This window comes from Neolamprologus multifasciatus, chromosome 15 (genome assembly GCF_963576455.1).
Source record: "Neolamprologus multifasciatus chromosome 15, fNeoMul1.2, whole genome shotgun sequence".
In the NCBI taxonomy this organism is placed as follows: Eukaryota; Metazoa; Chordata; class Actinopteri; order Cichliformes; family Cichlidae; genus Neolamprologus; species Neolamprologus multifasciatus.
In genome coordinates, this window is record NC_140453.1 from 37,802,461 (window position 1) to 37,815,428 (window position 12,968).

Sequence of the window (12,968 nt, forward strand, 5' to 3'; positions counted from 1 at the left end):
ATCAGATACAGGGCTCGCAAAATATATGTCAATGCTTTTGCATTCGTTCGGAAATGTAGCTGGGTAATTATGTCATTGGCATCAGTGAGCCACTGTCAATATGTGACATATTGAAATCGCGTTTGAATTTGCGCTTGTTTTTTGCTTTCACTTTGCAATCACCCGAACTGTGTATAGAGAGCGACAGTACTGATTGGTGAGTGATGATAATTTGCGCACCAATTCCTCTGACATCATCTTATCAATCGTTAGCTTACTATGCAAACATGACAAGTGAAATCTCCCGCAGAAAGCTTAAACATGTGAGAGGTTGATCGCGCAGAGAATCGCTGAGCGTTATGTGAGTGCGTGTGTAAAAGCAGCAGGATATATATTTTAGTTCTGCTGAGCCAAATAAGACAGGTCAGGGTGAAGAAGTGACAGCCAAAGAAAAGCTTACCACAAAACGGAAAAGTTATGACAAATCAGACTATAAGACAAAAAGAAAGTGCAGCTTTATGGTTTCATGGACAAAAGAATTTCTGTGGCTGCAATATGACGAGCTAAATAACCAGGGCTGCACATAAGTGGTCCGCAGGTGCGCATTCGCTGTCAAAATAAAAAACGCGCTCAAGATAAGAAGTTGCAACGCGTGTTTGCGTACATAGGATTTTCTGGAGGAGGACAGACATTTGTTTAGAACTCTTAAAGATGTCGAAGAAGCAAGCTCCTTTAAGCAAGAAATGACAGAAGGAGTCCGAACCACAAAAGAAGCGCGTATTCTCAGAAAAGTGGTTGCAGGAGGGGAGCTGGCTTCAAACAAATGATGAACGCACAGAGATGTGGTGCAGAATGTGCCGTGAAAATTTAATAAATGACAAATTAAAAAGGCATGAACAATTTTTTTGTATCGAAAAAATATCGAACCGTGACACCAAAGTATCGAACCGAACCGTGAATTTTGTGTATCGTTGCACCCCTAATAAACATATATAAATAAAACCCTTTTTTTTACATTAGTAATTCCTTTTGTGCATAATTTAATATTATTGTTAATAATAAATTAATTAAAGCAACAAAACAACCTGAAGAGCCGGTTTGGAGCTGAAAGAGCCGGCTCTTTTTAGTGAGCCGAACCGAAAGAGCCGGTTCTCTAAAAAGAGCCGGAAATCCCATCACTAAAATCAAGTCTGACTTACTTTGCGGTGTAGGGGTAGCTTTATCTAAAGAACTTCCCTACCCTGCTGTAGTGATGTGCGATACCACTGATTTTCTTTCCGATCTGATACCAAGTAATATTCAGGGTGGTATCGACGATACTGATCCAATACCGATACTTTGTACAAAAACGTATTTTATTTATTGTATCTCAAATTATAGCGTCATAATGATTACAGGACAGATTACTTGTTCTTATCACTTAATAATGCAGAGTTCATCATATAGAAATAAAAAAAATTAAGTTGTGCACTATTTGAACACCTTGCCTGCCTGCAGCACTAAAGGACTCCGTGAGAGACATCTGTCTCGCCCTAGCAGCACCTGTCCTCTCCTCCTCTTCAGTTCGCCTCAACATACGCTCGTCATATTCTGTGATATGATTTACTCTGAGGTGTTTGACAAGGTTAGTGTTGAGCTAGTTAATAGGTATGCCCTCATTGTCATCTGTTGTGATTTTTTCCGTCTAGATAATAAGTATCTTCAATATTCATGCAGATTCTGCTGGAAGACCCGTCTCTGCTAACAGTTAGTGATGTTGCCACAACCATACATGCCAACCCTCCCGATTTTTCCGGGAGAATCCTGAATTTCAGTGCCCCTCCCGAAAATCTCCCAGAGCCAACATTCTCCCAAATTTCTCCCGATTTTCCACCCGGACAACAAAAATGAAAAATCATATCGCAGAATTCAGCGCGGCCCAGCCAATTCCAGTTTCCAACAATGACGGCAGCTATTTAGTTTCAATATTACTCTTATTTCTCTTTCTGGGTCGCAAAAAAAACTTTTAACATATTTTCAGGTGAGAATGTAGCTGTGTAAACTTCAAATATCTGAGCCGACCGACACATCGTCTTGAAACCCCCGCGGTCTTTCGCTACTTGGGTTAAACATCATATATAAGTCACTTTGATAACTTAAAAATGTTATTGTTTGGCTTTTTCAGTGTTTTATTTGTTCGTGAGTAAATCGGTTTGGCTGAGATTAAAGTTATTAGATTAGATTAAATTAAATTTAACTTTATTTGTCCCTCGGGAGGATCCTCCGGGGTTTTCACACAGCTGAATAAAGGTCAAACAGAAAACTGATTAAACAGAAGAGTTTACGTCAGCGCTATCTATATTTTAGATAGCAAGGAGCATACATCAGTTTCACTCCACCGAGGGAGCTCGTGACTTACTACCCGGCTTTCTTTAGACCACGAAGGCTGGGTCCTTAGGTGGAAGCAGCCTCTGAATTTGGACACCCCCGCTGTTTCCGGGCCGGCCAATAATAACGGTATCATTTAACGTATTTTATCCGATAAATAAACCCTGTAAGATGTAGGTACACCCCCCCCCCCCCCCCCCCCCCCCCAACAGCCCTTTTGAATGTCTCCCTAGTATGGCCACAACACCTCACTCTTGGAGCACATTTTTGCTACATGTATTGCAAACCACGTCTCAGCTGTTTGTGGAGGTAAAATACGTCCGCACAATTACGCTCAGCCATTGTTGTGAGTGCGCACGCCAAGGGGCTGCGAGACATTTATACAGCTGTATTTCACACGACTATGAAAGGCGGAAGAGGAAGTAGTTCCTTTGAATGTAGACAATCCGAATGTTATAGTTTCTTTCCACTGTTAATGATAAACTACAAATTTACCCTAAATTACTAAAATATCAATATTTTAATGTGAGAATCGATTCTAGAACATAAATGATTGGTATCGGAGGAATCGATATTTCAGGATCGATACGCACATCACTACCCTGCTGTACTGTTTAAGGAGTCAGTATATGTTGCTTTAATAGACTCCCATTAAAGTTTCATTCAAAGTGCTAAAATACTGCGAGGCTAGTGTGCCAAAAAGACTTCTGGAGATATAGTGAAAAGGAATCTGTCATTTTTGTTTCTCAAAGTCCTTCATTGGATGCACATGATTTGTTCTGGTTACAAATGCTAATTGCATTTTAATGTGTCATTAAAAATAAACCCATAGATCAAATGGTAGGATAGTAATTGGGGTTTAGATTTAGTGGCCCCTTAGGATACATAATCTGACTTTCAGAAGTAAGGATGGAGCGTTCTTAACAGTGCTGGATTTCAGGACAAACACTGATAAAAGACTAGTTTTTTCTGTCTAACCACAGTATATCTAGTCAGGTGCTATTCAGCTCAGAGGTCCCAAGCTTATGAAGGCAATACATGATGCAAGCAGCATGGAGGGGATGCAGGATCCTCTGTGACTAAATGCGGACAATAAGAATGCTTCCACTAGTGGAGGTGAGCCAAAATTGTAGGAGCTTTGAGTTAAAATGTGAATGCAATCTGTTAAACCAACAGAGCATGTGCAGGTTAAGCTGGGCAGTATAAGCTCTGCGGGTGTGTGTGTACATGTTTCGACATCTTTCTGAGGACAGAAAATTGGCATGCTACTATATTTGTGGTAGTGATGGGATTTCCGGCTCTTTTTAGAGATCCGGCTCTTTCAGCTCGGCTCACTAAAAAGAGCCGGCTCTTTCGGCTCCGAACCGGCTCTTCAGGTTGTTTTGTTGCTTTAATTATTTAATCATTAGCAATAATATAAAATTATGCAGAAAAGGAATTACTAATGTTAAAAAAAGGGGTTTTATTTATATATGTTTATATATGGCCCCAAGAGACAAAGCACGTACAAACTCTAAAGCATATACAAACTCCAAAAAGCACGTACAAACTCCAAAACACATTTCTAGCATTTACTGAACTTCAAAACAGAGCTACCCAGATCACTTAAATTACACAATTGAAAGCATGTGTATATTGTTTGTGTATTTATAGACAAGCACTCATATTTATTCAAATAATTAAAAAAAAAAAGTTCATTTACCTGTTACTACCACACACCAAATCCGGTTGTTGATACTTCCTGGCTTGTGTAGCCACTAGGTAACAAAAGCTCAACACTGCGCCCAGCATCCTGGAGCACTTCTGTTGTCTTTTGTACGTGATTCTGAGTTTGTATGTGCTTCTGAGTTTTTACGTGTTTTGGAGTTTGTACGTGCTTCTGAGTTTTTACGTGTTTTGGAGTTTTTACGCGTTTTGAAGTCTGTACATGCTTAGGAGTTTGTACGTGTTTTGGAGTTTGTACGTGTTTTGGAGTTTGTACGTGCTTTGTCTCTAAGGGCCACCATAAATATACTTTATTTATTAACTCCACATAAAATGTAATAAATAAATCATATAATACAAAAAACAACTATTTACATTTTAAATTTTTAACTATTTAAATTTTCAGCTTTTTCCTTTTAAACAAATTTAACGTGAAACAACACAAAACACTGCAAACCACAACACAATTAAATATAAATTAAAATATTAAAACAAAAAAGACGATGCATATTCTCTGTCATATGGGCCTGCATGATTTCTGAATCCTTTATCATCTGCAACTGAAAATAGTGGATGATTACTATACCTTTCTAATGTGAAGTTGTTGTCCCTCGCTCTCTTTCTCTCTGGCTCTGTTCCTGTGCTACTGTGAGTGTAACGCCCCTCCCCCCTCTGCCCAGCGCAAAGTACAGGCCGCGCTGCGGAGTTTAGTGGAAAAAAGGGCGAGAGAGAGGGTGAGAGAAAGAAAAAAAACCAACCTCACGGCTCGCATCGTTCACTTCAAAGAGCCGGCTCTAAGAGCCATTTCGTTCGCGAACGACCCATCACTAATGCAGTGAATTCTCCAACCCTTGACCTCAGGAACTGTCACTGGATTTAATACGCTTGAACACGTTATCAGTCAATACTGCCACAGACGTAAACACAACATATAGTATTCTTTAGAAAGCCAGCTTTAGATGCATCACAAAAGCAGAAATAGCAGCATGATCAGCAGCCTGCATTCCTGCATGCTGTGCTGCATGCTGATTGAGCTGCCGGTATTGTAATCTCATAAAAAATGGATTAACTTTACACAGGCCAGCAGACAGACCATCTTTGACAATCTTCCTCTTCTCAAGCTTAAGAGCAGTTTTATGGGTCTGCTGGTAAAGCTTTATCCAGACTAGTTAACCTTAGCTTGGTAACAAAAAATGTTGGGAACAGTCAACTTAGTTATGACTGATATTAAGGCTTTCTTATGGCAGTCTATGAAACAGACATACTTCACAGATTAATTTGAATTGATCAGTTTAATTTTTATGTGTGATATTTTATGTGTGAATTTCTGCCATCACCTAACAGAATGTACATATTGCAGAGTCAAAATTAAACCCCATTCTACCAACCCCAGAGTTATGTCATGTCTGACAGGTGTTCTGTCATTTCAGTTTTTTATGACTTAGTCATTTTGTCAGTGGTGTGTGTGCGTATCTATGTGTGTGTAAGCTGGGCAGTATAATGTCTGTGTGTGTGTATGCTCCAGACAGCATGTAAAGAGTATGTTCATGCTAAACATGAGAAGGATAACTGACATCACTACCTTGCATGCACTAATCTGGGCAGCAATACCACTCCTGCTGCACTGAGCAGAACAAGCGCGAACAACGACTGTCAGAGACTTAAGAAGGTCCTAACTAGAGCTGTTTCTGTGCTAAAATACATTATAAACCCTGACTGAATGTTACTTTCCTGTATCAGTGACCCAGTGTTTTGATTTTTGTATTATTGTTGAGCTTTGATTTCATCATGGTTTATCGTTACTAGTCTTTTGGTTTATGGTTCTGTATTTCTAGCTCTAGTAGTTCTCTTTTCTGTGATTTCTAGTCCTTAGGTTTTGTGTCTGTGTTCCCTTTGTTAAGTGTCAAATCCATGCCTCTGTGCTTTGTCATGTGTTTCCTGTTTTATTTTGATAGTCCCTGACTTTTGTGCGATGTGTCTGGTTCTGCTTCCCTTGTCTCGTTAGGTCTGATTTGTCCCATTTGTGTTTCCCTCCTATCTCCCATTTCCTGATTGCTCCAGTGTTTATTTAAGCCCTTGCTTTGTGTCGCGTCGTACCCTCATACCCAGCTGTCTGTTCTGTCTGCCTGTTAAGCCTTGTTATGGTTCCCAGTCTATTTGGGTTTCAGGTCTTTTTGCTGTCCAACAAATAAAGTTGAGTTCTGAGTTTAATTTTGCCGTCTTGAGTCCTGCACTTGGGTCCTCCATTCCTGCCTGTTGCACACAGACCATGATACTGAAACTGTTTAAACAAACCATTCTTTTGCAAATTATCATTTCCTTGTTAAGTGTGCCTATGCCAAGAGGCACACTTATTACTATTCGTCGGATTTATTATTCTTATTCTTATTATTATTATTCCTCAGTTTCCGCCTGAAATTTTGCAGCGAAACTCGCCCCACAGTTTTGAGACAAGGTTCACATATGTTATATAATTTTGTGCGGCTGGATCTGGAATGGTGTGCTATGACTTTTGGTGTTTATGACTTTTATAGTTTTTTAAATATTAATATTTTTGTGCAAATTTTCCCGCGCTTATGTGCCGTACAGTTTTGACACAAGGGTTACATATATTATATCATTTTGTGCGGCTGGGTCTGGACTAGTATGCTATGACTTTTGGTGTTTATGACTTTTATAGTTTTTTAAATATTTAGATTTTAGTGCAAATTTTGGCCCATTTCTAGGCCCATGAGAAAGATTCAACTTTTGGCCCCATAGAAACAGACTTCATTTGTGGTGTGTTGGCTCTCTCTAGTGGTATGTCGGGGTGGTACGGCGTGTCTATCTGTATTTGGATTACCGTAATGACGACAATGTCAACGGCGCGCACAGCGTCGCTGCTTTCAGGAACCATTGGAATTTTTAAGGTTGCGCGAACCATTGAATAGTTACGCTAACCTCAAGGGCGTATGCTTGGTGGAACACTCCATATCCCACAATTCATAGCACGCCTCTACCGAATGAAACAATGGCGGCCACCACTTCGTTTAATATATTGCTTTTATTACTGTTTCTAGGTCACAAAATAAACTTTTAAGATATTTTCAGGCGAGAATGTAGGTGTGTAAACGTCAAATATCTGCTCGTTTTGTCAAAACATCCCATATTAGCAACTTACGATGTTGCTGCTAGCGCGGCTAAGTAGCTAGCGCGGCTAGCGTCTCTTCGCTAAAAAGCACACGGGCTTGGCTTACAGTGAGGCGGCTGACACTCGTTTCACCACCCGATCGCTCGCCAAGCTGTTTCTCAGCTGGACTTATTTTTCGTTTATATGGGCCGATAATTCATTTATTCATTTTAGTAACGGTATAAACAGTGAAAGGTGGTTGTCCAGATGCTGGTCGATGTGGGAAAAATAACTGAGTTGTTTCGTGGTGGCTAACGCGGAGCTCCAACAAAGGGCAGCTAGCCCTGACAGAAAGGACATGCGGGAAAGAGACATACGAGGCGGCGAGGCGGCCGCCGATCGACCGGTGGTGGCTGACGCGGAGCTCAATCGTGGATAAGGGAAACCGAAGGCAGCGTGAGGTGAACTGAATTTCAGGTAAGAAGTTATGAAGTGCACTCTATTTGGGTCAGATATAAACCGAGTTTAGGTGTAGTTTATTTGTAGCACGACGGAGTTTCTATACAGCTGTGTGCGCGCTAAGTTACTGATGTTGAACTTTATGACAGCCTCTCCTGTCATTCTCTCGCTTGTTGAAACTTCAGTCATGAAACTGATCAACGATCGGCTTTTCTCTCTTGTTTGTTTATCGCGCTAAACAACAGCAGCACGTTTAAGGTTGATCAGCAGTTGTTAGAATTCCTTTGATTTTAATTTCTAGTATCAGCTGATGTTTGCTGGAGACACAGCTGAAAAAAAGGGCTGGTCCAAACCAGGAGATGTCCTTACTGAATCGTCAGAGCTGAACTGGTGATGGAGAAAAAGGTTTACCTTTTAGGTGACATGAATGAGTTGAAGGGAAGTTATGAACTGTTTCTGAGAGAGAATAACACAATATCCTTTTTTGTGTAGCTGACAGCTGGTAACTGTGCAGGGGCGGATCTAGCAAAGCTTTTGCCAGCGGGCCAGGTAGGGCATTAACAGGGAAAGGGGGGCACAAAGATATACTTTTCTTTCTTACTCTCATATAAAATATTTAGCTTTTATTAAATAGTTATCTGAATCTTACAAACAAAGTTTGTATAATAATACACAAGATTGGCTGTAGACCATTGTTAATCATTCAGAATACTGTGTAAAAATAACAAAAAACAAAAAGTGAATGCAAAAGTGCACAAATATTTATTTTACGTGTTTGATGTGTGTGGCGGGGCGTGGTCTGCAGTGCCGCTGCAGGGGAGGTGGACCCACCTGAGCGGCATCTGCAATCACGCCTCTCAGGCGTAAAGTCTGTGCTCTCTCGGCTGTTTTTTTTTTTTTTTTTGTATTTGTCGGGCTGTGAGATGAAAAGCTACAGCCGGCTGTGTGGGTACAGCAACCATGTGTGAAAAGTGGTCCATAACGTAATGCTTCAAAGCGTGTTCATTCAAACATTGTTGGGTCTGCCGTACAATGCCGGTACAATGGGACTTCTGCTCATGAACCTCTGTGCACAGCGTCTGCAAATCGGGGCTGTACGAAGTCACCTCATCTTTACACAAAACTGTAAGCTGTCATCTGTGAGTTGCGAGCGGTGTTTGTTTTTACCATAGTTCATGGTGGAGAATGGCTGCTCTGCTGAGTTTTGCTCTCTGTAGCCGTTTGAATGGCAAACTACACTGATTAGCGGCGGCATAGGCACACTTAAAATTTCTTCTGAAATTTTCGCTTTCTAGTTTGGAAACTACTCTTTCAAGCATTTTTGGAATAGAAGAAAGGTTAGAAATTAGTGTATGATTAGTTAAGATAGCTGGAATAAGTAAGAGCTTTCTAAGTAATGGTGTAATTATTTCTACATTAAAAGCATGTGGTATTAAACCTGTTAATAAAGAGAGATTATTTGAATTTGAAACATTTATTAATGGTGAACTTCTTTGAGCAGTCTTTTAGAAATGGTGTCTAAAAGACACATTGACAGTTTGGAGGAAGAAATTATTTGAAGTTAACTTTCTTAACATAAAGAGAGAAAGAGTCAATAAATGTCAGCGGTTATTAAAGTTGCTATGCTTATGATAGCTCTGTGGGACAGTTGTGAATAATGTTTTCTCCAAGGGTTAAAATTGTATTTGTGAAGAAAATCATAAAGTCATTGCTAGTTATGGTAAAAGGAGTACTTGTGAAATTTTGACAGCTCGGCAACAGTGCTGAAAACAAACTTGTGGTCATATTCTTTGATTAGTAATGAATAGCTTTTTAATAGAAGCTGCAGTACCCAGAGTCGTATGCAGATGCATACGACTCTGTTAACAAGATAATTATCCTATGTGAGAGTTTAAGTTGCTGTTCTGCACTGACGATGACAACAGTGGAGGAATTGCTTCTGTAACGTAGGTACAGCACTTTCAGAAAGACATTTAATGTAATTACATTTATTGTCCAGTGCTGTGTAATTCGTTATTGTAAAAGTGAATGTTATCAAAAAGTATAAACAAAAGGAGGTGTTCAGAAAATACTGTCAAATGTTTAGTTTCTGTGCAGGACAAGATGCAGCATGTGATCAAAGTCAGCTTTATTGTCAAAAACCGCTCATACACAGAAATTTGAAATTGCAGTGCTCTCACAGCCCTCTGTGTACACGAAACAACATAAAGATAAAAAGGGTAAGAAGCTCGTATGCAAGTGGGGTAGGGGAGTCAGTAAAAGGGCGATGTTGGAGGTTCAGAGTTTTGTATGTCTGGGGGGTGGGGGTTTAGAAGGAACAGGTGAATGCAGAGGGCTTTTTATGCAGAAGCAGATGCAGTAGTAACTTTTACCAGTAGGTCCCAGTGCAGGAGCCATACCACACAGTGATGCAGCTGGTAAGGATACTCTCAACGGTGCATCTGCAGAAGGTGCTCATAATGGGGGTTAAGGCTCTTGCTCTCCTCAGTTTGCGGAGGAAGTAGAGTCGCAGTTGGGCTTTATTGATCAGTGATGTTGTGTTTTTTGACCAGAAGATCTCTTCTGAGATGTGCACACCCAGGAACTTGGTGCTGCTTACCCTCTCAACAGCAGCACCATTGATGGTTGGTGGGGTGTGCAGGGAATGAATCCTCCTGAAGTCTATGATGATCTCCTTGGTCTTTTTCACATTCATGGACAGGTTGTTGTTGCTGCAACACTCGACCAGATGGTTAACTTTACCCCTGTAGTAGGTCTCATCATAGTTGCTGATGTGACCTACCACAGTTGTGCCATCTGCAAATTTGATGAATTGGTTGGAGCTTTGTGATGGTGTGCAGTCATGGGTCATCAGAGTGAAGAGAAGGGGGCTTAACACATATCCACGGGGAGCCTCCATATTCAGTGTTCTTATGCTGGTGCTGTCATCCTATCAGGAAATCCTGCAAGGTGCTGATCCCCAGAAGATCCAGTTTTGTGAATGAGTTGCTGGGGAATGATCTTGTTGAATTCTGATCCGAAGTCAGCATGAGTCACTAGTATCCAGATGTGTGAGGGCTGAGTGAAGGGCAGTTGAAATTTGGTCGAGTGGTTTGACTGGTTTGCAAATTAAAATGGATCCAGTTTGGGGAGAAGATATTTTTTGATTTGATGCATGACTAACCATTCAAAGCAGTTCATAATGATGGAGGTGAGTGTGACAGGACAGTAGTCATTAAAGCGGGAGGGTTGATGACTTATTTAGTACAGAAATGATGGCTTTGAGGCATGTGGGAACGACAGCCTGGCTCAGTGATGTATTAAAGATGTCTGTGAAGACATCTGTAAGTTCTGCAGCACAGTCCTCGGAACGGACAGCAGTCTGTAGTGTGGGCTTGTAGTCTGTAATGGTTTGTTTTCCTTGCCACAGCCTCTGAGTAATCAAAATGATGAGAAGGATCATTTACAATTTGAGAGAAGCCAGTTCATGTCTTTTTTCACATCTACGTGGAATCCTTATCTGAGCTCAAAATCAGCCAAAAAAGTCTGATCAATCAGACTGAAACTCTGAGTAAGGGCCAGAAAGATGATTACAACTAAAACTGTTTTTTGACTCTTCCTATTAGGGTGAACAAGGCAAGGGGTCAGGCTTTCAAATGAGTTATAACAGTATGTAGGTCCTTGCTTGACTGAAAAGCTAGAGTGTCAAACTGCACCCACTCATCCTCCTTGGTCTTTGCTTCTATTCTGACAGGGAGTATAACTTAGGGGTGTTGATTCATTTAAACTAATGTATTCATCCTTCTCTAAGCAGGTTTCTGTACAGCATAATAAATCAATAGTTGATCAATTATTAAATAATTTACTAAAAGGAACTTGCATGGATGCAGATACAAGCAATGGGAATGAGCTTTCCCCAGAGAGTGTCTATTTTCAACGATATATACAGGTTGAGGAGATTGGTCACTCGGGAGTTTGACTCAGAGCAGAACTGGGTTTTTTTTGCCTGTCTTGCCTGATGGCTCTTTTGCCATCAGAATTATTGTCTAAAGGTGAAAAAAGATGCCCAACAGATTTACTTTACCAAATGGGCCATCCCAGCCTTGCCGTAATGGTCTATTTGATTCACCTTTTCAGTTTCAGTTTTTATTTGTCATATGCAAGTTAGCACAGGGTCAACATTGCAATGAATTGTGTTTTACGAGCAGCAGTCACTCAGCAGCATGATATAGTAGGAGAAAATATAATAAAATATAATAAAATAAAATATAAAAATAGTAAGGAGCAAAATATTAGAGAGACATGGTAAAAGAGAAAAGATGACTAAATATATATGTATCTATAAATATATGTACACTAGTGATTAAATAGAAAATCTTGAAAAGAAATATGACGGGAGGGTAGATGGGATATTGCACAGGAATGAGCAGCAGAAAATTACAGTATTGCACTTTTAATATAAATATCAATGACAATAAAGTGAAGTGACCAGTGCAGATTAAACAGAGTACTTGTGAAGCTGCAGGGTAGCTTCTGAGTGCTGTGTTGTGTGTTTAAGTGTTGTGGTTGAGGTGTCGTACGGCTTGGTGGTAAAAACTGTTTTTAAGTCTTGTAGTCCGAGCAGACAGACTCCTGTAACGTCTGCCAGATGGTAACAAGGAGAACAGCTGATGTGCTGGGTGGCTGTGGTCCTTGATGATGCTGTGTGCTTTACGGAGGCATCGCTGGAGGTAAATGTCCTGAATGGCAGGAAGCCTCGTGCCAGTGATGTGCTCTGCTGCCTTCACCACCCTCTGTAGTGTTTTACGGCTGCTGGCAGAGCAGCTTCCGTACCAAATTGTGATGCAGCTCGTCAGCAAGCTCTCGATCGTACACCTGTAGAAATTTGAGGTGATGTTGGCGTTCATGCTAAACTTCCTCAGCCTCCTCAGGAAGTAGAGCCGCTGGCGAGCTTTCCTGATAGCAGTGTCTGTGTGAAGGGTCCAGGAGAAGTCCTCGGTGATGTTGACTCCAAGGAACTTGAAGCTGCTGACCCTTTCGACCTTGACACCGTTGATGTGGATGGGCTGGTGTTCTCTGACTGGTCGTTTCCGGTAGTCCACTATCATCTCTCTAGTTTTGCTGATGTTGAGAGTCAGGTTATTTTCCAGACACCACTCGTACAGCGCCATCACCTCCTCTCTATAGGCCGTCTCATCATTGCCTGTGATGAGGCCTATGATGGTTGTGTCATCAGCAAACTTGATGATGGTGTTGGACTCGTGTTTAGCAACACAGTCGTGTGTGAACAGGGAATATAGGAGGGGGCTAAGCACACAACCCTGTGGCGTACCTGTGTTTAAGATGAGTGATGAGGAGGTGTGCTTACCAA